This window comes from Gopherus evgoodei, chromosome 9 (assembly GCF_007399415.2).
Source record: "Gopherus evgoodei ecotype Sinaloan lineage chromosome 9, rGopEvg1_v1.p, whole genome shotgun sequence".
Classification (NCBI taxonomy): domain Eukaryota; kingdom Metazoa; phylum Chordata; order Testudines; family Testudinidae; genus Gopherus; species Gopherus evgoodei.
In genome coordinates, this window is record NC_044330.1 from 49,971,902 (window position 1) to 49,996,373 (window position 24,472).

The window sequence follows — 24,472 nt, forward strand, 5'->3', positions numbered from 1 at the left end:
GCAAACCGCGGCGTTCCCGGTTTGCTCTCTCGGTCCCGGAACCCCGAGCAAGCAGGTCTCCTTCCCTGCGGTTTGCTGGCTGGCTCCGGGACCGAGAGAGCAAACCGGGAAAGGAAACCAGCTTGATTACCAGAGGCTTCCTCCTTCCACGGAGGTCAAGAAAAGCGCTGGTGAGTGTCTACATTGCATTACCAGCGCTGGATCACCAGCGCTGGATCCTCTACACCCGAGACAAAACGGGAGTACGGCCAGCGCTGCAAACAGGGAGTTGCAGCGCTGGTGATGCCCTGCAGATGTGGACACTCTCAAAGTTGCAGCGCTGTAACTCCCTCACCAGCGCTGCAACTTTCTGATGTAGACAAGCCCTGAGTGATATTGTGAATGAGGCTGTTCTCTGTAGGACTCCTGCTTTGTTTATTGTGAAGAGTCAGGAGACTGCAGGAAGAGAATGGATGGCGGTCTAGCTAAGGCAGGTAGCCTGTCTTATTTTCTAGTTGGTTAAGTGGGGGCAGATGTGGACAAGTGCTGAAAAGTTCATGATTTGGCCCTTGTGCTGTCAATCCCCCCCTTTCCCCACACACAAGAGAGACAGGGCTTGTCTACACTTACAGTTTTGCAGCGCTGGTAGTTACAGCTGTGTTAGTACAGCTGTGTAGGGCCAGCGCTGCAGAGTGGCCACACTTACAGCAACCAGCGCTGCAGTGTGGCCACATTTACAGCACTTGCAGCGCTGTTGGGAGTGGTGCATTGTGGGCAGCTATCCCACAGATCACCTCGTCCCATTTCGGCGCTGTGGCTTGTGGGAAGGGGAAGGAAGTGTGAGGGTTTTTCCGCTTCCTGTTCCAACGCCCCGTGGTGCTTTGCTACACATTTCAAGCAGTTCGGCGGCATTGTGATTCTGCAGCGCGATTTCTGCGGTTTTTGTTATAAATGGAGCCTGAGCTGCTGACGATCTTGCTGATGAATGTTGCCAGCACATCACGCATGGCAATGGAGCTATTCCTTCAGCTGCAAAATGAGAGTGACAGTGACAGTGAGGAGTCAGACGATGATATTGAATCGCCTCACGGTGAAGACAGTAAATTGCTTGTGGCAGTAACAGACGTGCTCAGCTCCGTGGAACGGCGCGTTTGGGCTCGGGAAACCAGCAGTCAGTGGTGGGATCACATCGTCCTGCAATCCTGGGAGGACGAGCAGTGGCTGCAGAACTTTCGGATGAGAAAAGCCACTTTCATGGCACTGTGTGCTGAGCTCGCCCCTACCCTGCGGCGCAGGGACACGAGATTGAGAGCTGCCCTGCCAGTGGAGAAGCGGGTGGCTATTGCAATCTGGAAGCTGGCAACTCCAGACTGCTTCCGATTGGTGGCGAACCAGTTTGGACTGGGAAAGTCTACCGTTGGAATAGTGCTGATGCAAGTTTGCACAGCCATTAATCGCACCCTGCTAAGAAGAACCGTGACTCTTGGGAACGTGCAGGACATTGTGGATGGCTTTGCAGAAATGGGTTTCCCTAACTGTGGAGGGGCAATAGATGGGACGCATATTCCTATTCTGTCACCACCCCACCTGGCATCAGAGTACGTTAATCGCAAGGGGTATTTCTCCGTGGTTCTGCAAGCGCTTGTGGATCACCGTGGGCGTTTCACTGACATTTACTCAGGATGGCCTGGAAAGGTGCATGATGCACGCATCTTTAGGAACAGTTCCCTGTTCAGGAGGCTGAGGGCCGGGACTTTTTTCCCAGACCGCAAGATCACAGTAGGGGACGTCGAAATGCCCACTGTGATCCTTGGAGACCCCGCTTACCCCTTAATGCCCTGGCTCATGAAACCATATACAGGCAAGCTTGACAGGAGCAAGGACCGGTTCAACTACAGGCTGAGCCGGTGCAGAATGACTGTGGAGTGTGCTTTTGGCTGTTTGAAAGCCCGCTGGCGCTGTCTTTATGGGAAGCTAGATTTGGGGGAAAGCAGCATCACCGCTGTTATATCCGCGTGCTGTACCCTCCATAATATTTGTGAAGGGAAGGGTGAAAGATTCAGTGAGGAATGGACCTCTGAGGTTCGACGCCTAGAGGATGAGTTTGCTCAGCCAGAGAGCAGGGCTAATAGGGAGGCCCAGGAAAGGGCTTCAAGGATTAGGGATGCTTTAAGGGAGCAATTTGATGCTGAGAGCCAACAGTAATGTTTGATGCATTTGATGTGCTTTGCTTTACCTTGGTGTACAATATTTACCACTTCCAGCAATAATATAACGTAGTGAAAAAGAAAAAAAATCCTTTATTCAACATACAGTACATAAAAGGCAAGGGGGTTGGGGTGGTGGACTGTACATTCACAGGTTTGAATATGTCCTATTTTGATCACTATTCAATGTCTGCTGCACTTCAGGATTACTATGCTGCAGGATAATGTGGGTGGAGTGAACAGGGTAAGAATTATAGTTATCAGGGCTGGTAGGTGATCGTACAGGTGTTGGGGGCAGCTGGGGATAATAAGGAACTGGCTGCTGGAGAAAGTTGTTTTGTGGAAATACTGGGGAACAAGAAAGAGGGCTTTGGGAGGGCTGTGGGTTACAACGGTACATATTTGTCTGCATGGCTACGAGAGACTCGAGACTTAGTTTGGCGAGCCAGGAGGCTTATCTGCTTTGTGGTTTTTTTGGCAGACAATTCCTTTCTCCTGCTTTCTGTTTGCCTCCATTCATGTACGCTCTGTCTCCATTCATACATTTTCTCTCTCCATTCCTGTGTCTTCCTACTTTCTTTGTTGTAGTGACTCATAACAGATTTGATCAATTCCTCTTTTGATTTTCTGGGATTCCTTCTCAAGTTCTGCAACCTACGTGAGGCCGGTGATCCGGCTGCAGTAGTCAAGGTCACTAGAAAAAAGAGAGAGAGAACCATGTAATACACAGAGGCTACATTGTTTATTATCACACAGTGAAGGACTTTTTAGACTTTTGGTAGCATCCTTCTCACATACCTCACATAACACAGAGAGGGCAGGGAAGCTAAAAGTCATGGCGAGCAATGGGGTGAGTGGTTTTCCCCCGATTTCCCCTTGGGAGTGGGAATTGACCAATGGGTCACTGGGGTTTATCTGCAATGGGTACAGGAGGTAGCTGGTGTCCTGAAGAGGGGATAGTAGTGAACAGGAAGGTGGTGAGCTGCTTGGGGGGGGGGTTGGGCTTTGGTCCGCGTTCACGCCGTCCTGCTGGTGGGCGGGGGGAGAAGCACCGCGGTGCTGGATGCCTGCTCGGGGGGGGGGTGCATAACACCGGAGCACACCGCGTGGATGCCTACGTGCTGGGAGGGGGAGTGGTGAACACTGGAGCGCACCGCGGTGCTGGATGCCTGCTTGGAGGGGGGTGCATAACACCGGAGCACACCGCGTGGATGCCTACGTGCTGGGAGGGGGGGTGGGGAACACCGGAGCACACCACGTGGCTGGCTACGTGCTGGGGGGGGGGGTTAACAACAGAGCGCAATGGGCTGGGGAAACGCGAACCTGGCGCCCTGCACTCAAGTATCCCTAAATTCTCAACAGGGTTTCCTACTGCCAGACATATCACTGCTGCGTATTACCTGGGAAGAGAGGGAGGGTCTTCTACAGGAATGTGAATACCGCCCTGGCCCCTATGCAGCTTGCCTGTGTGCAGCCATGGTCCCCCCACCCCTCGCTGCACAGTGGATCGGACGAGTTAGCCTGACCAGGACAGGGACCACGGTGGCTCTCCCGATCAACTTGAGAAAGCAAATTGCAAACGCTCTTGCTGCAACTTTTCAAGAGATTACCGAGGCAGATTACAGAGACGTGATAGAGCAAATCAATGGGCTATTCCACGTTTAGGCATGGATGCAGGCAGCCATACCCAAAACCCTCCTCTCCCAAAACATAAAAATCTACTTACCCCGAGCACGATCCTCAGTTTCTTCCTCACCATCAACTTCCTGCTGCTGCGACTGGCTAGCCTCCTCCTGGCTTGAGAAGAGCTCCTGACTGCCTGTGTACTGGGACTCCGGGGTGTCTCCCTCCACGCCAGTAGCCTCACTGTCGCCGTCCTCTACAACCTCCCCCACTTCTCCCTGCTCTGAACTCTCCATCGTGCTCCTAGGATTGGCAGTGGGGTCACACCCAAGTATGGCATCCAGCTCCTGGTAAAAACGGCAGGTCGTGGGGGCAGCTCCTGAGCGGCGATTTCCCTCACGAGCTTTGCAGTAAGCACTCCTCAGCTCTTTAATTTTGACCCTGCGCTGCAACGCGTCCCGTTCATGGCCCCTTCTCATCAAGGACTGCGATATCTGCCCATAGGTATCATAATTTCTCCTTCTGGAGCGCAGCTGTGCTTGCACAGCCTCCTCTCCCCAAACACTTATGAGGTCCTGCAGCTCTGCATTGGTCCATGCTGGGGCTCGTTTGGTGCGTGGAGGCATGGTCGCTGAGTGATTGATTGATTAATTGCACTCCACACCTGGCTGAGCAAACAGGAAGGGGATTTTTAAAATTCCCGGGGCATTTAAAGGAGGGGTCAGGTGAGCCCAGGGCAGTGGAGTTTGCATGATTACCAGAGAGGCTTCTAAGGTATGCTGGGATACCTGCTTATGCCACGGAGGTCAATAAAAACGCTGGTGGGTGTCTACACTTGCTGACCAGCGCTGGATCACCAGCGCTGGATCCTCTACACCCGAGGCTCGACCGGGTGTACAGCCAGCGCTGCAACCAGGGAGTTGCAGCGCTGCCTGTGCTGTGCAAATGTGTACACATCCTAAGTTGCAGCGCTGTAACCCCCTCACCAGCGCTGCAACTCTGTAGTGTACACAAGGCCACAGTCTTCCTGCTCCAAGTTCTGTTGCTTGGCACTACAGTGGAAAATTGCAGCTCAGTCCTACAGTGGAGCATGCTCATTCACTTTGTTGGGGTAGTGCATGTATAATCTGGGCTCATAAAAGCTGTGTGGGGATGGAGCATGCATATGAAAACTTTGAAGCCTCTCCTCAGCACAAACTGACTTTCGGAGGTTTACAACTCAGCCAGATTACAGTGGATTTTCACAAGGATGGCAAAAGGCACATCGCTGACACAAGGGCAGTCATCACTCTCTCTATTCGTACTGCATTTAAAGTTCCTATGCCAAAGTATGGAAGCACTGGAACTTAATTGTAAGAACATTTTAACATGTGCAAAACAATATAGTTTCCCCCTAACTTCAGTCTGAGAAACAGCTGAACTGTTTTTTAATGGAAACTTTTCAAAACAGTTCAGCCTCGGGCAGGCACCCAGCAGGGACAATTTCAGCCCAAACAATTACAGCTTGTAAATTTACAAGCAAATTAAAACATGAGTTTACAATGGGAAGTATTTGGCACTGACAGCCTCCTATAATGTCAGGGTGGAGTGATTTAAATCAAGGAACAATGTAAGCTGCCTTTACCTCACTAAGAGCTTTGACAAGCTTCTAGTTAACCGTGTTTAGGTCAGAATTGTTGATAGCAACAGGCCAAAATGTTTACGATCAGATGATGTGTGCATGTCTGGATCTTTATTATTACTTATCAGCTTTCATGGGAGAAGGTTGCTATCCATGTTCAACTTTGCGTTTCTGGGGAGCAGTTGGTAATTTGCTTATGCATGGCGTCAGGATCATGGCCAGCACCATCACCAGTAGGTGAAACCCATAGCTATTCTGTCATACCGTTAAGTCTTTTTTCCTGATTTTGAAACATGCTCTGACCAGATGAGTTGAAGAAAGCAAACCAAACAATACTCCATCCTCTGTAGTGTCAATTTCTTCCCTCATCTTATTCCTCCTATCTTCTTTTCTCATCTTGCCTTCCATCTAATAAGAGTCAGCTTGTCTAGTGAGGACAGAGTGAACTTTGCAATGCTTTGCTATGACCAAAAAGGCAAGCTGAACGATGCTTTAGGCCTCTCTAGTTAAGTTTCGCAAGTCCTTTGGTGGATAATAGGGGCTGTCAAGCGGTTACAAAAATTAATCACACAATTACAAAAATGGAATACCATTTATTTAAATATTTTTGGGTGTTTTCTACATTTTCAAATGTGCTCACTTTATATTTATATTTGATTATAAATATTTGTGCTGTAAAGAACAAAAGAAATAGTATTTTTTCAATTCACATAATACATGTACTGTAGTGCTATCTCTTTATCATGAAAGATGAACTTATAAATGTAGAATTATGTACAAAAATAACTACATTCAAAAATAAAACAATGTAAAACTTTAGAGCCTACAAGTTCACTCAGTCCTACTTCTCATTCAGCCATTCACTCAGACAAACAAGTTTGTTTACATTTTGCAGGAGATAATGCTGCCTGCTTCTTGTTTACAATGTCACCTGGAAACGGGAACAGGCATTCGCATGGCACTTGTAGTTGGAGTTGCAAGATGTGCTAAAGATTCATATGTCCCTTCATGCTTCAACCACTATTGCAGAGGACATGCATCCATGCTGATGAGGGGTTCTGTTCAGTAATAGTTCAAAGCAGTGCAGAGCGGCAAATGTTCACATTCATTATATGAATCAGATACCACCAGCTAAAAGGTTCATTTTCTTTTTTGGTGGTTTAGGTTCTGTAGTTTCCACATCGGAGTGTTGCTCTTTTAAGACTTCTGAAAGCATGCTCCACACCTTGTCCCTCTCACATTTTGGAAGGCACTTCAGATTCTTAAACCTTGGGTTGAGTACTATAGCTCTAGAAATCTCACATTGGTACCTTCTTTACATTTTGTCAACTCTGCAGTGAAAATATTTTTAAAATGAACAGCATATGCTGGGTTATCATCCGAGACTGCTATAACATGAAATATATGGCAGAATGTGGGTAAAACAGAGCAGGAGACATGCTATTCTCCCCCAAGGAATTCAGTCTAAAATGTAATTAATTCATTATTTTTTTTAACAAGCGTCATCAGCATGGAAGCATGTCCTCTGGAACGGTAGCCGAAACATGAAGGGGCCTACGAATGTTTAACATATCTGGCGCGTAAATACCTTTCAATGCCGGCTGCAAAAGTTCCATGTGAACACCTAGTCTTATTTTCAAGTGACATTGTAAATAAGAAGCCAGCAGCACTATCTCCTGTAAATGTAAACAAACTTGTTGTCTTAGTGATCGGCTGAACAAGACTTGGAGTGGACTTGTAGGCTCTGAAGTTTTACATTGTTTTGTGTTTGAGTGCAATTATGTAACACAAAAAACCCTACATTTGTAAGTTGCACTTTCACTATAAAGTGATTGCATTATGGTACTTGTATGAGGTGAATTGAAAAATACTATTTCTTTTGTTCATTGTTACAGTGCCAATATTTGTAATAAAAATAATACAAAGTGAGCAACATACACTTTGTATTCTGGGTTATTAAAATCAATATATTTGAAAATGTAGATAAATATCCAAAAATATTTAATACATTTAAATTGGTATTCTATTTAACAGTGCGATTAAAATTGCAATTAATCACGATTAATTTTTTTAATCCCAATTAAATTTTTGGGTTAATCACGTGAATTAACTGCAATTAATCAACAGCCCTATAATCAGGTAATATAGTATGTACTTTGCCAGTGTTTTTCCAACAACTGAATTGCAAGTATCAGACAGAATTTGTTTTTCTCTTTTTCTGTATCCCCTTTTTCTTATTTGTTTTAAGAAGAAACAGAATTGGATTTTAACCAGTATCCCAACAATTTACTACAGAGGATATATATACACTGCAGCTGGGAGCTTACTGCTGATTCGAGTAGCATCTCTGTTCGTGCTCTACTTTAGGTATGCATGCACCTCTCAAGCCCTTGATTGAACATTTCTAGCTAGCAGTGTCCATTCTGCCAGTGCACGTGCCCCATGCCTTCTTGTGGCAGATACCATGGCTGTCTGGGCGACCTATCATCAGTTCCTTCTCTACCACCTTGGGGTAGCAGGGAAATTCCAGGAAACAGGAAGAAAGTTAATGGTGGGCCAATTTTTTAAATGGTAAATGGGATGACCTGGATAATTATAGGCCTCTTAGCCTGATGTCAATCTCAGGCAAGATAATGGAGTCATAGATACAGGACTTGAGTACTGAAGAATTAAAGTAGGGTAATGTAATGAATGAAAATCAACATGGGTTTATGCAAAATGGATCCTGTCAAACTAACTTGATTTTTTTTTATGAGAAGTTTGGTTGATGAGGGTAATAGCATTAATGTAATAGTAGACTTTTCTGAGGCATTTGACTTAGTGCCACATGACATTTTGATTAAAAAACTAGAACAAAATAAAATTAACATGGCACATATTAAATGGATTAAAAACTGGCTAACTGCTGAGAGGTTTTAGAGTTTATCTGTGAGTGAGGAATTGTCATCACGTGATTGTGTTTCTGGCAGGGTCCCATAGAGATTCATTCTTGGCCCTATGCTATTTATCCTTCTTATCAATGACCTAGAAGAAAATGTAATATCGTCACTGATGATAGGGGATGACACGCAAACTGAGGAATGGTAAATAATGAAGAAGAAAGATCACTGTTCCAGAATGATCTGGTTGCTAGGTAGATGGGGTGCAAGCAAACAGGAAGCATTCAGGTAAATGTGTACATCCAGGATCAAAGAATATAGGCCATACGGATGGGGGATTCTATCCTGGGAAGCAGTGACTCTGAAGATGATTTCGGTGACTGTGATGGATAATCAGTGGAACATGAGCTCCCAATGTAATGCTGTGGCCAAAAGAGCTAAAGCTATTCTGGGATGCATAAATAAGGGAATCTCGAGTAGGAATAGAGATTTTACCTGTGTATTTGGCACTAATGCAACTGCTGCTGGAGTACTGTGTCCAGTTCTGGTGTCCTTAATTCAAGAAGGATATTGATAAATTGGCGAGGGTTCATAGAAGAGCCCCAAGTTGAACAAAGAAGGCTAAAAAAAGTAATTTGATTACAGTTTATAAATATTTACCTGAGGAACAAATATTTAATAATAGACTCTTCAATCTAGCAGAGAAAGGCATAACATGATCCAGTGGCTGGAAGTTAAAACTAGACAACTTCAGACTGGAAGCAAGGCATAAATTTTTCATAATGAGGATATTTAACCATTAGAAAAATTTACCAAGCATCATGGTGGATTTTCCATCACTGACAATTTTTAAACCAAGATTGGATATTTTTTTCTAAAAGATAGGCTGTGGGAATTATTTTGGGGAAGCTCTATGGTCTTCATTATACAGAGGTCAGAATGGATGATCAAAATGGTCCCTTCTGGCCTTTGAATCTATGAAGTTGCAAGTCCAGTAGCAAAGTTTTTTAATAAATCTATCAAAACTAGAGTGGAGAATAACTAACATTGTAGCTGTATTTAAGAAGAGAAGAAAAGCGATTCCGGCAACTAGTGACCTGTTAGTCTGACTTCAGTAGAATACAAACTTTTGAACCAAATTTTAAAGGAAAGAATAATTAGAAATATGGAGTTAAGTGAAAAATGGGACAAAATGCAACAAGGGTCTGCAAAGGTAGACTGTGCCAGACTAACATGATACTTTTCTTTGAGTAGATAAATGTTTTCTTAGACAAAGGAAATATAGTAAATCTAGTCTGTTTGCATTTTAATAATGCACTTGACTTGGTACCATATTGGAAATTATCAGTTTTGCTGGAGAAGATGGGGATTAGTACAAGAATAATAAAGTGAGTAAGGAATAGGCTAAACGGGGAGGCAACAGCAGATTATGCTGGAGGGGGAGGTTACTAGTCAAGTTCCTCAAGTATTTGTACCAATCGTATTTTAATATTTTTATTAATAACCTTAGCACAAAATATAGGAATCTGCTAATGAACTTTTCTGATGACACAAAGGTGGGCGGCATTGTCATTACAGAGGAGGATCAGAATATTATACAGGAAGAATTGGATGACCTAGAGGACTGGATGAAATTAGATTAAATTTAAGAGTACCAAGTGCAAGATCATGTACTTAGGAACTAATAGCAAGTATTTCTGCTGTAAGTTGCAGCTCATCAGTTGGAAGCAACAGAGGAGAGGAAAGACCTGGGTGTATTAGTTTACAGGATAATTATGAGCCACCAAAGAAATACATTTATTAAAAAAAGGCAAATGTGATCCTAGGATTTGTGAGGTGAGTTGGTAGAGATATAGGCAAGTATTACTGCCATTGTACAAGGCAGTGATGAGACCTCATCTGCAATATTGTCTACAATTCTAGTCATTAAAGGACAATGTTAGAACAAGAGCAAATGGGTGTGAGCTAGCCATGAAAAAATTTAGGTTGGAAATTAGAAGAAGGTTTCTGACCATGAGAGGAGTGAGGTTCAGGGATAGACTTCCAATAGAAATAGTGGAAAAAGAAAATTTACCTTGTTCTAAGATAGAATTTGATAAATTTATGAATGGGAGTAAGACATAGTTGCCTGCAATATCGGGACTGGACATGGTGATCCAGGAGGTTCCTTTGAGTCCTATGTTCCTATGTAAGCACTAGGATTTGATGGAATTACAATTAATAAGCAGCGTGAATTTTCTAAAAACATCGGATTCCAATGATGAAGGCCAAGGGCCGTTCTGGCTGAAGAAATGGACACAACAACCTACCCACAACCTTTCCTTCTGCACATATTCCCTTACTCACGTTGCTGTTATTTTGGCATGCTTAATATAGTAGTTTGTGCTTGGCGGTGGTAGTTAGTGAAGGCTTTGCATGGATGGCATCACTAAAAGGCTGAAATTAAAGTTGTGGTCTTCGACGTATAGTTGTGGCAATGGTGAGGTCTGTCTGGGTGGAAGAATATAGGTTATATGCTGATAGGTGCCTGAATTTCTAATTTCTCTACTTTTTGCAGTAATTGTATTTCTTCTCTTCACATCCCTTGACACCATGATTTATGATGTTCATGACTCCTCTAGTCTGCATTGCATGGTGTTTGTACTGTGTTTACTCCATTACTGTTTGTTGTTAAATGACTTCCAAACAATCTAACTAGTCTATTCTACAAGATTGGTTTCTGTGCCATTGTGATGAAGGCCATTCAAACTCTCTAGATCTCTTTTCCATGGAACATGGCTAACATTCCACGAAAACAAATCCCTCTGTTTTATACCACTTACCTAGCTCAGAGGTTCACCTCCCCTTTGCTCATGGGATAAACAGGCTCTTCAGAAATATCACCTGGCCTTTCCTCTCTTCCAACGTCCCTGAAGTGTTCAATAATCTTTGAAGCGTGATGTCATGCCACTAGTGCCAATATGTTTCATTGTCAGCAGAGTCTTGTGCGCCAGCTTCAGAATGCCATCTTATCATATCTCTTCTCTTAATTCCAGGAAGAGGGCGCACAATTCTTCTGTTTTTTGTTTTTGTTTTTTTTTGTCTCTTGCAGAACTTTTTACTCACTTCTCTTAACATGGAGTCCCTGAAAACAGGGACTGTTCATGTCTTCTGTTGGGCAGGTGTGATGTCCTTCTGGATTGAGCAGAGCAGCCATCCTCATATATGTCCCCTGCAGCTTTATTTTGTTTCTCTAGTGAAATTTCAGAGAGATTTTCTGCAGATGCCTTGTAGACTACATAAGAATAGCCATACTGGGTCAGACCAAAGGTCCATCTAGTTCAGTATCCTGTGCTCCGACAGTGGCCAATGCTAGTTGCCCCAGAGGGAATGAATAGCACAGGCTATCAAGTGATCCATCCCCTATCGCCCATTCCCAGCTTCCGGCAAACAGAGGCTAGGGACACTATCCCTGCCCATCCTGGTTAATAGCCATTGATGGACCTATCTTCTATGAACGTCTTTAATTCTTTTTTGAATCCTACCTGATAATGTATTCTGCTATGTAGAATGCCTTCTGGTTCACTTTCCTCTAGTGATCATAAACTGCCAATCCTCCTTTCTGATTTCTGCTTTTGACTCCTTCATTGTTAATTCCTTCCCTTGTTGAATCTGTGGCAGTGATTCCCAAATCTTGTTGTTCAAGAAGTCTTCATTCTCTTTGGTACTGTCAGGTTGATGGTTCTTCAAGACCACATCTTTTTTTCCAATCAATTTGCACTTCACATTCAGGAAAACTCTAGTGCCTTCAGTCAGGAAGGAAAACATGGACATCTCCTCCAGGCCGCAAATACTGTTCCAATGTTATCCATTATTACTGTTGTAGAAATGTACCTAGGTAGAAGATAAGCAAATTCCCTGCTACAAATTCCTTCAAACACTCCCGTTAGCATTTGCCTATTCTCTGACTCAGAGTTCACTTTGCAGCTGGCGTATTTAGCTAGTATAATTGGGTTAGCACAACTCCTTCGTTAACAAGAATAATTTAAAACACCTGGAGAGATCACACACATGGACTGGAGAGACTCGAAAACCCAATCACAAGGCCCTTACAGAAACCTACCAAACTCACAAATTAGCCAAGGCTGTTACCTCTGAGCACAGGATCTGCAGTTACTCCTCAGAAACTCCCCTCTTACACTGATAGGGACATTCTAATCTATTGCACAGGCTTTAGGTAAATGGTGACCATTTTAACTGAAAGTAACCTATGGCCTCAGTCCTATTGCAAATAATTAAAATTTGCTTGAGCACACAAGAGGTGTTTGTTCCTTACCTCTGTAGAACTGAAAGATTAACATCTGTGGGTGAATTCTTGAGTTAAACAGAAGAATTTGTCATCTTCAGTCTCTGAAGATTGGTGGAAGATCTTGAGGTTCCTTACAGAAAATTTCCTTATAACTAACTTTTGGCTCATTTTACATTCTGTTAGTCTGTCCAGCACATGGAGGATAGCTGTATTGGCAGTGACTAAATTATGAACCCAAAACAGGTTCCAAACATTTGTTTGGAGAGCTCCTAAATTTCCGTCTGGAAGTGGTGGTTCAAGTTTGAGGTCATGCTTTATACCTCAAGATTTATTGGCATCGCGGAAATGGTTGGCAGGAGAAACCTAATACACACTTGATTTTTGCTTTTCTAGGTATCAGGAGTGGCAGCCAGAGTTTCCATTGCATGTTAATACATTCTTAAAGGTAAGCTTTGTTGATCAATATTCCAGCTTCAAATAGCTAATGCCTTAGAGATATATAGTCTTGGTACAGACACAAAACTTGAATTATATCTGGTGAAATTACAAAGGAGTTTTAAGGTTGTGGTGTGGGATCTGTGATGTTGTGAATGTGGTAATGGCAAAGTGTATGATTGTGGCTAGAGCATTGAAGGGTCTGTACTGTAATGGCATAACTTTTTTCATTTCTCGCTTGTTTGTGTTTGTGTCAGGTGTATTGTGTGTAGTACAAGTTAACTTGACTATTTTACAATTAAGTTTTTTTTGTATATTAATTTCCTGTGGTTTTTTCATGCTTAATGGTAGATGACTAAGTAAGGAGGACAAACCTGTCTGAGATGGAGAAGTGTACACTTCACATCAGTGCTGTGTGCCAGACCCCCATATATAAAATATTCTGCCCAGCAGCATATAATCTGACTGAAAACTGTAACTATGTTGATGGAGTCTGTTTTTTATCTATACAACAGAGAAGAGTATATTTGACAAAAATTTGTCACACATAGTTTCAACTATTATGAATCTCTTAAAAATGACCCAAAATACAATTATAAGTACATATTGCATCAGATGTACTAAGGGATAAATCTGTCTACCAAATTGTGTAGGTAAATAGTTTCACTGTTAACAGTGAAAGTTTGGACTGTCAAGGACAAGGTTCGTAAAAAGCCCAATTTCAGATTTTCTGTATTAAATTCAACAAGAGAAAATGTGTGAAAACTAACCATGTGTGAAATTCACTCTAAAAGGACTTCTATATTAAGGAGAGAAAAATATTTTAAACCCATTTTAGAATACAACCCGATCTAAGGTATAGTTACTAGGCTCCACTGTAATCATAATAATGGTAGCTACGGGAAGACGTGACAAGTAGATGAAAAGAGCAAGCTGGATATGAGGGAAGGAGGATGGAGTATCAAAAATAGGATATTTCAGCATAGTCTGAGAAGATACTCTGACTCTGTCCTCCTGGTCAAATGCTCAGAAGGGAATGGTACGTTACTGAACTAGAAATATCTCAACAAGCTTTTGTGCAAAGCAAATTAGACATGATCTGGTCGTTCAGTATTAATGACAAAAACAGCCAATAGCACTTTGTGCAGTATAATACAGAGAAATTTCTTCACTGATGAAGGAACTGACAGTTCTTCTGTATCTGACCCATGTCATATCGCACCTGGGTACTATTCAGAGTTCTAGGTCTCAGTATCCAAAAAATTCTGATAAACTGGGGAAGAATATTTTAGCACCTGGAGGAATGTATTCAGAGCTACTAAAGGTTTAAAAAACTAAAATATGTATGGTGCAATAACTAACAGGGATATAATCATACGTATGGTCAATATTTAAAGGCAATGAAAACACCACGGAGGAATAATTGTTTAGGGTGTAACAGTGGCGTGTAGATAGATGTAATTTGATTGAAATTGACCAAAAGTACACTTAATAAGAGGTCAGCTAGACTGGAGTAGTCTCCTGCTGCTTCAGTCACTTAAAATTAGACTGGACAAATCATTTGAATATTCAGGACAATGTTTTATTGGCAAGTGGATGGAGGGCTTTGTTTCTAAATACAACCGGGGGAAAATCTGTGCGCTTGGCTATTCCTTACATTCATCGTTCATTGGTTTTAAATGAATAATTCCCCATGAAAGTGATAAACTACACTATCCCCATCCCATATGTAATGTGCGATGTGAATAGCATGATCAATAGTTACAATTGGGGTTAATTTTTCTTGGCATGTTTTCTTGCTGCTGTTTATATTTCAGTTAATGTACGAATATAAGCTATACTGTAAATTGCTGCCTCATATCCCCTTTGTTTGTAGTATGATGTTTCCATTTTAATGCTGTTAAATCAGTGTAGAAATTACTTGTAAACTGTCTCCTAAGGATCACGTCAGGTGAAATGTTTGAATTGCTTTAGTAAAATAGTTTTCTGCTGATGTAGGAGCTGGAGTAGTATGAAAACTGGATTGCTCAACCACTGTATTAACTTGCCTGGGATCCAGGTCAGGCTGTGACAGGCTTATAATTACCTAGGTCATCTTGTTTACTCTTTTTAAAAGTTGCAGCAATACTAGCTTTCTTCCAGTCTTCTGGAACTTCCTTGCTGCTCCAAGATTTATTGAAAATCCACTTTAATGGCTCAGTGAGTGCCTTAGCTAACTGGTCTAATCAAGGAGCTTCACCGATTTGGCTGAGGAAAGATTTTGGTAACCGGTTCTCCATCCAGCAACTGTTCTCACTCTCCCCACCCTGTGCTCTGGCTTTGCAAGGATTACTCTACTATCAGCAACTGACTGATAATGGCAGCTTCTCTGCAGAGAGCAAGGATCTTGGTTCTGTACCTGGAGTCTGATTATAGCTAGTCTTTTTGTGCCTTTTGTACCGTCCTGGAACAGTTTCCCATCCAGTAGCAAAGAAGTCTAAGGCCAGCCCCACCCATGGTAGTCACTGGGGCCTTGACTGCTGCCAGAAACTGCCAGGGAGGCTATTGAGGCATAAATGGAGTTTGTGTTTCTGAAATTTTTTGACAATAGAGAATTTATCTGCAAAACCTATTGCTCCCTTGAGCCTGTAGAGACTACTTATGTATTCAAAATCCAGAAGGGACCACAGTTTTGATCAATCTATTCTGACCTGTATAACACAGACCATAGAACTTTCCTGAAATAATTGTTTGTTTTATTCTAGAACAGCTCTTTTAGAAAAAAGTCCTATCTTGATTTAAAAATGACCAGTGATGAAGAATCCACCATGACTGTCGCTGAATTGTTCTAGTGGTTAAATACCCTCACTGTGAAAAACATATGCCTTGCTTCCAGTCTGAATTTGTCCAGCTTCAGTTTCCAGCCACTGGATCATGTTAGACCTTTTTCTGCTAGATTGAAGAACCCATTATTAAATATTTGTTCCCCAGGTAGGAAGACACTAATCAAGTCACACCTTTACTTTAAGGTAAATAGAATGACCTCTTCGATGCTTACCATAATAAGGCATGTTTTCTCATCTTTTAATCATTCTTGTGGCTCTTGTATGAACCCTCTCCAATTTATCAATAACTTTCTTGAATTGTGGACACCAGAACAGGGCACAGTATTCCAGCAGTGGTCGCATTAGTGTCAAATGCAGAGGTAAAATAATTTATCTGTTCCTACTCAGCATTGCCCTAATTATGCATTTCATGATAGCCATAGCTCTTCTGGCCACAGCATCACATTGGGAGCTCATTTTCTGCTGATTATCCACCCCAGCCCCCCAAATCTTCTTCAGGATAGAGTCCCCTATCCTGCAAGTATGGTTTAAATTCCTTGTTCCTAGATGTAAATGTTTACATTTGCTACTTTTATTAAAACGCATATTGCTTGCTTATGCTAGTTTACCTTACAAAGTGACCCAGATTACTCTGAATCAGTTACCCATCCTCCTCATTATTTACCGTTCCCCAATTTGTGTGTCATGTGCAAACTTTGTCAATGATGATTTTGTTTTCTTCCAAAGATTGATAAAAATGTTAAATAGTGTGGGCCAAGAATCAGTCCCTATGGGACTGCACTGGAAACACACCGAAGTGATCTGTTTATGATTACATTCTGAGACCTGGGATCCAGGACAGGCTGTGACAGGCTTATTATCACCTAGGTCATCTTATTTACCCTTTTTGAAATTTGGAACACTATTAGCTTTCTTCCAGTCTTCTGGAACTTCCTTGCTGCTCCAAGACTTCTCTGCATTATTATTGCTAATTCTACCATTTTCATGTAGTAACAGACAAGTACTATTGTCAAGATTATTTTTGTTCTTAATATATTTTAAAAACTCATTGTTCTTCGAGTGATTATTCAGGTCCATTGCAACCAGTTGTGTGCGTGCGCCATGTGCACGCCAGCTGGAAGATTTTACCCCAGCAGCGTCTGTTGCTCTAGAGGGTTGGCTTGGGTGCCCTCTAGAGTGGCGCCTTCATGGCGCCCAATATAGGGCCCTGCCGACCCACCACCTCCTCAATTCCTGCTTATTGCTGGTGACAGCTAGCTGGAACTTGGCTCGTTCTCGCAGCAAGCGTCTTAGTAGTATCTGATAGACCTTAGTTGTATATAGTTCTCAGTTTAATAGTTGTTTCCCTATAGTATAGTTAGTTGGTTGTTGGGACATTTTTCCCCCCTCCTGGGGTATATCCCTGTCTCCAGGGTTTAAGATCTGTGAGGCCTGTGGCAAGTTTCTGCCCAAAAGTGATCCTCACTCTTCCTGCCTGTGGTGCCTTGGTGAGAGTCACTAGAAGGAGAAGTGCCACTTTTGCAAGGGTTTCCACCCCAGACTCCTTAAAGATTGAGAGCAGAGACTAAAACTCCTGCTAATGGGGGCAGCGTTGAGACCACAATCTGACCCAGGACCCAATGACCCGGCACTGAGCACCTCCTCGGTGCGGAGTGCTCCGGCACCAAAGGTGCACAAAATGGGCCCGACAAAAGACTCCAAAGCCCACTGGCACCGCCATGGGTTGGCCTCAGTACGGCACCACTCATCATCATAGATTCATAGATTCTAGGGTCAGAAGGGACCAATGTGATCATCTACTCCGACCCCCTGCACAAAGCAGGCCACAGAACCCTACCCATCCACTTCTATAACAAACCCCTAACCTATGCCTGAGTTATTGAAGTCTTCAAATTGTGGTTTGAAGACCTCAAGCTGCAGAGAATCCACCAGCAAGTGACCCATGCCCCACGCTGCAGGGGAAGGCAAAAACCTCCAGGGCTTCTGCCAATCTGCCCTGGAGGAGAATTCCTTCCCGACCCAAATATGGCGATCAGCTAAACCCTGAGCACGTGGGCAAGACTCACCAGCCAGCATTCAGAAAAGAATTCTCTGCAGTAACTCAGATCCCATCCCATCCAACATCCCATCACCAACCACTGGGCATACTTATCTGGCGATAATCAAAGATAATTTGCCAAAATTAGGCTCTCCCATCATACCATCCCTTCCATAAACTTATCAAGCTTAGTCTTAAAGCCAGATATGTCTTTTGCCCCCACTACTCCCCTTGGAAGGCTGTTCCAGAACTTCACTCCTCTAATGATTAGAAACCTTCGTCTAATTTCAAGTCTAAACTTCCTAGTGTCCAGTTTATATCCATTCGTTCTTGTATCTACATTGGTACTAAGCTTAAATAATTCCTCTCCCTCCCTAATATTAATCCCTCTGATATATTTATAAAGAGCAAGCATATCCCCCCTTAGCCTTCTTTTGGCTAGACTAAACAAGCCAAGCTCTTTGAGTCTCCTTTCATATGACAGGTTTTCCATTCCTCGGCTCATCCTAGTAGCCTATCTCTGAACCTGTTCCAGTTTGAATTCATCCTTCTTAAACATGGGAGACCAGAACTGCACACAGTATTCCAGGTGAGGTCTCACCAGCGCCTTATATAACGGTACTAACGCCTCCTTATCTTTGCTGGAAATACCTCGCCTGATGCATCCTAAAACCGCATTAGCTTTTTTCACGGCCATATCACATTGGCGGCTCATAGTCATCCTGTGATCTACCAATACCCCAAAGTCCTTCTCCTCCTCTGTTGCTTCCAGCTGATGCATCCCCAATCTATATCTAAAGTTCTTATTATTAATCCCTAAGTGCATGACCTTGCACTTTTCACTATTAAATTTCATCCTATTACTATTACTCCAGTTTACAAGGTCGTCCAGATCTTCCTGTATGATATCCCGGTCCTTCTCCGTGTTAGCAATACCCCCCAACTTTGTGTCATCCTCAAACTTTATTACCACATTCCCGCTTTTTGTGCCAAGGTCAGTAATAAAAAGGTTAAATAAGATTGGTCCCAAAACCGATCTTCGAGGAACTCCACTAGTAACCTCCTTCCAGCCTGACAGTTCAGCCTTCAGTACGACCCGTTGTAGTCTCCCCTTTAACCAGTTCCTTATCCACCTCTCAATTCTCATATTGATCCCCATCTTTTCCAATTTGACTAATAATTCCGCATGTGGAACGGTGTCAAATGCCTTACTGAAATCGAGGTAAATTAGGTCTACCGCATTTCCTTTGTCTAAATAGTCTGTCACCTTCTCAAAGAAGGAGATCAGGTTGGTTTGGCACGATCTACCTTTAATAAAACCATGTTGTAATTTGTCCCAATTACCATTGACCTCAATGTCCTTAACTACTTTCTCCTTCAAAATTTTTTCCAAGACCTTGCATACTACAGATGTCAAACTAACAGGCCTATAGTTACTTGGATCACTCTTTCTCCCTTTCTTAAAGATAGGAACTACGTTAGCAATTCTCCAGTCGTACGGTACAACCCCTGAGTTTACCGATTCATTAAAAATTCTCGCTAACGGGCTTGCAATTTCATGCGCCAGTTCCTTTAATATTCTTGGATGAAGATTTTCTGGGCCCTTCGATTTTGTCCCATTAAGCTGTTCAAGTATGGCTTCTACCTCAGATGTGGTAATATCCACCTCCATATCCTCATTCACCTTTGTCATCCTTCCATTACCCCTAAGCTCCCCATTAGCCTTATTAAAGACTGAGGCAAAGTACTTAATTAGATATTGGGCCATGCCTAGGTTATCCTTAACCTCCTTTCCATCCTCAGTGTGTAGCGGTCCCACTTCTTCTTTCTTTGTTTTCTTCTTATTTATATGGCTATAGAACCTTTTACTATTGGTTTTAATTCCCTTTGCAAGGTTCAACTGTACTTGGCTTTTAGCCTTTCTCACTTTATCCCTACATGTTCTGACCTGACTAAGATAGCTTTCCTTGCTAATCCCACTCTTCTTCCACTCATCCCCCCTGACAGTAAAAAAGAAAAGGCCGTTCAACCCTCCCGAAACTTACAGGATCGCCAGCGTCCACACGTGCCTCCTCCTTACTTCTGCCCAGGGTTTTGTCGAATCCTGTCCTGGTCGGGGTTCAGTCAAGTCTGACCCCTCCCCCACGCCTCCAGTCACCCGACGGACATACAGCCACCATCGACGCTGGAGGCATTTGAGGCGGCCATGGACTTGATGCGCCTCCCGGTACCTTCCTCCCTGCAAGGGAGGGTTAAATAGCCGGTGACTGCGCACCCCCTGTTCCGCTCCACAGGTAAAGCGGCCATGATGGCCCACCGGTCTCCATCTCCGGCACTGCCCATGCAGGTGCAAGAACCACACCGCTTCCCAGAGTTGGAGGCCCGATTGTTGATGACCCAGGGTACTACTCCTCCGTGGTCCTCCTACTGAGAGACCTCAGAATGGGAAGCAGACTCTCTAATTGCTCCAGCAGGTCGTGGAGCAGGAGGTCCAGGTCGTGGTGGAATTACCAACCATATCTGGCACCGTGGCAGCAACAATGCCAATCTCCTGCCCAATGGCCCTTCTGGACACCCTGGGCTTACCATCAGAGCCAGGGCCAAGTCTATGGTCTGCGGTACAGAACTGCATCGGTGTCAGCAACATCCTTCATCCGATAGTCAGCGCCGGCACCCCCAGTGGCAGCACTGCCATCTGCGAGAGCGGCACCGCTGGATCAGACAGCTCCAGCATCAATAATTCAACCAGCTCCAGCACCGTTTCTCCAGACAACAGCACCGCCAGAGGCTCCAGTTCCGATCCCTCTGACGCCATCAACCTCAGTACTGCCAGACTTGGTCCCAGCAGCGACTGTAGTGCCAAACTCTCCATCAGCTCTGGGCTCACGGATCGAGCACCGGGTGCCCAGGGACCTCAGGGGTGCTGAAGGTAGTGAACAGGGCCCACTACCTGTCCTCTTATCCTCATCCTTGCCTGATGAAGTGGTTGTGGGGACATTGACATCGACAGCCCCAGCTCTGGAGGACAGCCGTGTTCTTCAGCAGCTCCTGAGGCGGGACGCCCAAAGCCTGGGAATACAGGCAGAGAAGGTGGAGAAGGATGTAGACCCTGTCATTGATATCCTGGCCCACTCTGGCCATCCAGGGTTGCATTGCCACTGATTAAAACTAGAACTGATACATCTAAAAATCTGTGGCAAACCCCTGCTTCCCTGGCCCCTATGGCTAAGAAAACTGAGCACCACTAGTTCGTTCCATTCAAGGGGTACAAACATCTTTATACTCACCCTCCCCCAGACTCTTTGATGGTCGATGCAGCCAATCAGAGAGAATGGCAAGGTTTTCAGGGCTCCACCCCGAAAAACAGGCACACCGAGAAACTGGACCTATTTGTCCGAAAAGTCTGTTCGACTCGGGGCCTGCAGCTCTGGATAGCCAACCAGCCGGCCATAGTAAGCCGCTGCAGACATAACACCTGCTCGTCTGTGGCTAAGTTTGCGGAGCTCCTTCCCCAGGAAGCTCAGGTGGAGTTCTCCGCACTCATGGAGGAGGGGAAACTGGTCTCCAGAGCATCTCTGCGAGTGATTCTGGACGCGGCAGATGGAGCCTCCTGCGCGTTGGGCACAGGGGTAGTGATGACATGAGGCTCCTGGCTGCAGGTCTCTGGACTGCCACACGAGGTCCAACAGACCATACAGGACCGTCCTATTGAGGGATCAGCTCTTTTCCCTGAAAAGACAGATAAGAGACTTCATAGTTTGAAAGACTCAAGAGCTATCCTGCAGTCATTGGGACTTCATACACCGGCTACCCAGCGCTGGCATTTTAAGCCTCAGCCTGCCCCTCAGCCTTATCAACCACAAAACCGCCAGGACATTCCATGTAGGCGAAACAGGAGTACTAGGAGGAGGGAACCTCCCTCCTATGGGCAAAACTCTAGCCAGCCCAAGCCTCCACCTGGGCCTTAACCACCATTTTGAGTGTATGGTCGAGGTTGGCCTTCCAGTATGACTTCTGGATCCTTCCCATCTTACCTTCTCGTCCCATCGATCCCCTTTCTACTGTGCTTGGTCCCAAATCACTTCAGACGGCTGGGTGCTCCGCGTGGTAGAGAGAGGATATACCATCCAATTCTATACCCTCCCTCCCCCGAAATCCCTTCCTCATCTCTCTTCAGAGCAACTTCTAATTCAAGAAGTGCAGTCCCTCCTCTCCGTAGGGGCAGTGGAGGAGGTTCCTCAGGAGCTAAGGGACAAGGGGTTCTACTCCCGGTATTTCCTAATATCGAAGGCCTAGGGGGGCCTCAGACTCATCCTGGACCCGCAACAGCTCAACAAGCATGTAAAAAAGAAGCTCATGTGTTGCATGGTCTCACTAACCTCCATTATCCCCTCACTGGATCCAGGAGACTGGTACGCCGCCCTCAACTTGGAAGGAGACACATTTTCGTATTGCAATAGTCCCACATCACAGATGCTACCTCAGATTCGTAGTCAGCAGAGGCCACTATCAGTTTGCCATCCTCCTGTTTGGACTGTTGACCGATCCCGAGTATTCACGAAATGTATGGCAGTCATCGTGGCATTCCTGTGCAAATGCCAGATGCAGGTTTTTCCCTATCTAGACAACTGGCTAATCAAGGGATGCTCAGGAGCCCAGGTGGAGGCTCAGGTTGAATTCATAAGAAGGACCTTCGTTGAACTGGGTCTCCTCCTAAATGAGGAAAAACCTACTTTGTCCCCAGTGCAAAGGATAAAGTTCATAGGTGCGGTCCTGGACTCTACCCCAGCCAGGGTGTACCTCCTAGAAGCCAGGATTCGGTCACTTCGGGATATCGTACAGGGCCTCATCAGATAGTTCCCCACACCTAAGCAAGGAACTGCCGAAGACTACTGGGGCACATTGCTGCATGCACCTACGTGGTGCAGCACTCCAGACTCAGACTGAGCCAACTCCAGTCTTGGCTGGCATTGGTGCATCGGTCAGCTCAAGACACTCTGGACTGCATTGTAACCCTGCCCCGTCCTGTGTTGGACTCGCTCCTGTGGCAGCTTGACCCGTGAGTGGATTGTGTGGGAGTGCCCTTTGCCAGCCCTCTCTCTCTTTGGTGACAGACACCTTGGCTCTGGGCTGGGGAGCTCACCTAGGGGACTTCAGAACCCAAGGCCTCTGGTCTCGGACAGACCTCGCTCTACACGTCGGTGTCAAAGAGCTGAGAGTGGTGCGTCTGGCATGCTATGCTTTCAAAACCCACATAGCAGGCAGGTGTGTCTCAGTCCTCACAGACAACACCTCGGCGATGTTCTGTATCAACAGATAGGGGGGTGCACACTCTTCTCCCTTGTGCTGGGAAGCCCTCGCACTGTAGTTCTTCTGCGTAGAACACTCGATCCACCTACAGGCGTCATATCTCCCAGGAGTTCAGAATGCACTGGCACACAGCGTCAGTCAGACCTTCCATGGCCATGAATGGTCCCTTTGACCAGATGTAGTGAACTCAATTTTCTGATTCCAGGGCCCTCCCCAGATAGACCTGTTCGCCACTCGTGGCAGCAGGAAGTGTCAGGCATTCTGCTCCCTGAGGAGTCACAGCCTGGGGTCCATCGGGGATGCCTTCCTTCTCTCTTGGGCGGGCCACCTGCTCTATGCTTTTCCACCTATCCCACTGGTCCTCAGGATCCACAGGGACTGGGCTCGAGTTATGCTGATAGTGCCGGTGTGGCCGCGCCAGCACTTGTTCACTGCACTCCTGGAAAAGTTGGTAGCGGCTCCACTCACTTTACTGCTGGTCCAGGACCTGATCACACAGGTCCATGGTCGACTCTGGCACCCAAATCTGGGGTCACTTCACCTCACAACCTGGATGCTCCGTGGCTAAGCGCTGCAGAGCTGTCAAGGTCGGACCAGGTCAAACAAGTCCTCCTGGGTAGTAGAAAGCCTTCCACCAGGGCAACATACCTTGCCAAGTGGAAACGGTTGTCCATCTGGGCAGAGCAACGCCATCAGTCTCCTCTCCTCACCCCCAAACCATTCATACTGGACTGCCTCCTGCACCTAAAACATCAAGATCTGTCCCTGTCATCAATCAGGGTCCATTTAGCAGCCGTCTCCGCCTTCCATCTGGGTTCAGATGGGTTCTCGATCTTTGTAAACCCTATAGTCCGTTGCTTCCTCAAGGGTTTGGACAGGCTCTTTTTGCACACTCGTCAGCCTGTCCCGGCCTGGGACCTCAGTCTAGTCCTATCCAGACTTATGGGCTTCCCATTTGAACCACAGGCCACCTGCTCTTTGTTGTATGTCTCCTTCAAGGTTGTGTTCCTCCTAGCAATTACCTTGGCTTGAAGGGTTTCAGAGCTTAGGGCCCTCATGTCTGAGCCCCCTTACACAGGTTTTCATAAGGACAAGGTCCAACTTAGACCTCAGCCGGTTTTCCTCCCTAAGGTTGTTCCCAGTTTCGCGTGGCCCAGAACGTTTTCCTCCCAGTGTCTTACCCCGAGCCATACTCCTCCAATGGGGAGCGCAGGCTGCACTCACTGGATGTACATAGAGCCGTAGCCTTCTACATAGAGAGAAGTAA

The 24,472-nt window shown here is 45.0% G+C and overlaps 1 protein-coding gene across 4 annotated transcripts in view; it reads left to right on the forward strand.

Annotated features, from left to right (window-relative positions):
• The window catches only part of STAG1 (stromal antigen 1), a 348,090-nt gene that overhangs the window by 24,311 nt on the left and 299,307 nt on the right, over positions 1–24,472 (forward strand). For 2 of the 4 annotated variants that reach the window (XM_030574674.1, XM_030574672.1), the window contains one exon: positions 12,991–13,042. The exons of 1 other annotated variant lie outside the window; for it this stretch is intronic. The gene's annotated coding sequence lies outside the window, so the exon portion shown is untranslated. Of the gene's footprint in view, positions 1–7,776; positions 7,798–12,990; positions 13,043–24,472 lie in introns of those variants that run through there. One more of the 4 variants, XM_030574675.1, reaches the window with a different exon arrangement.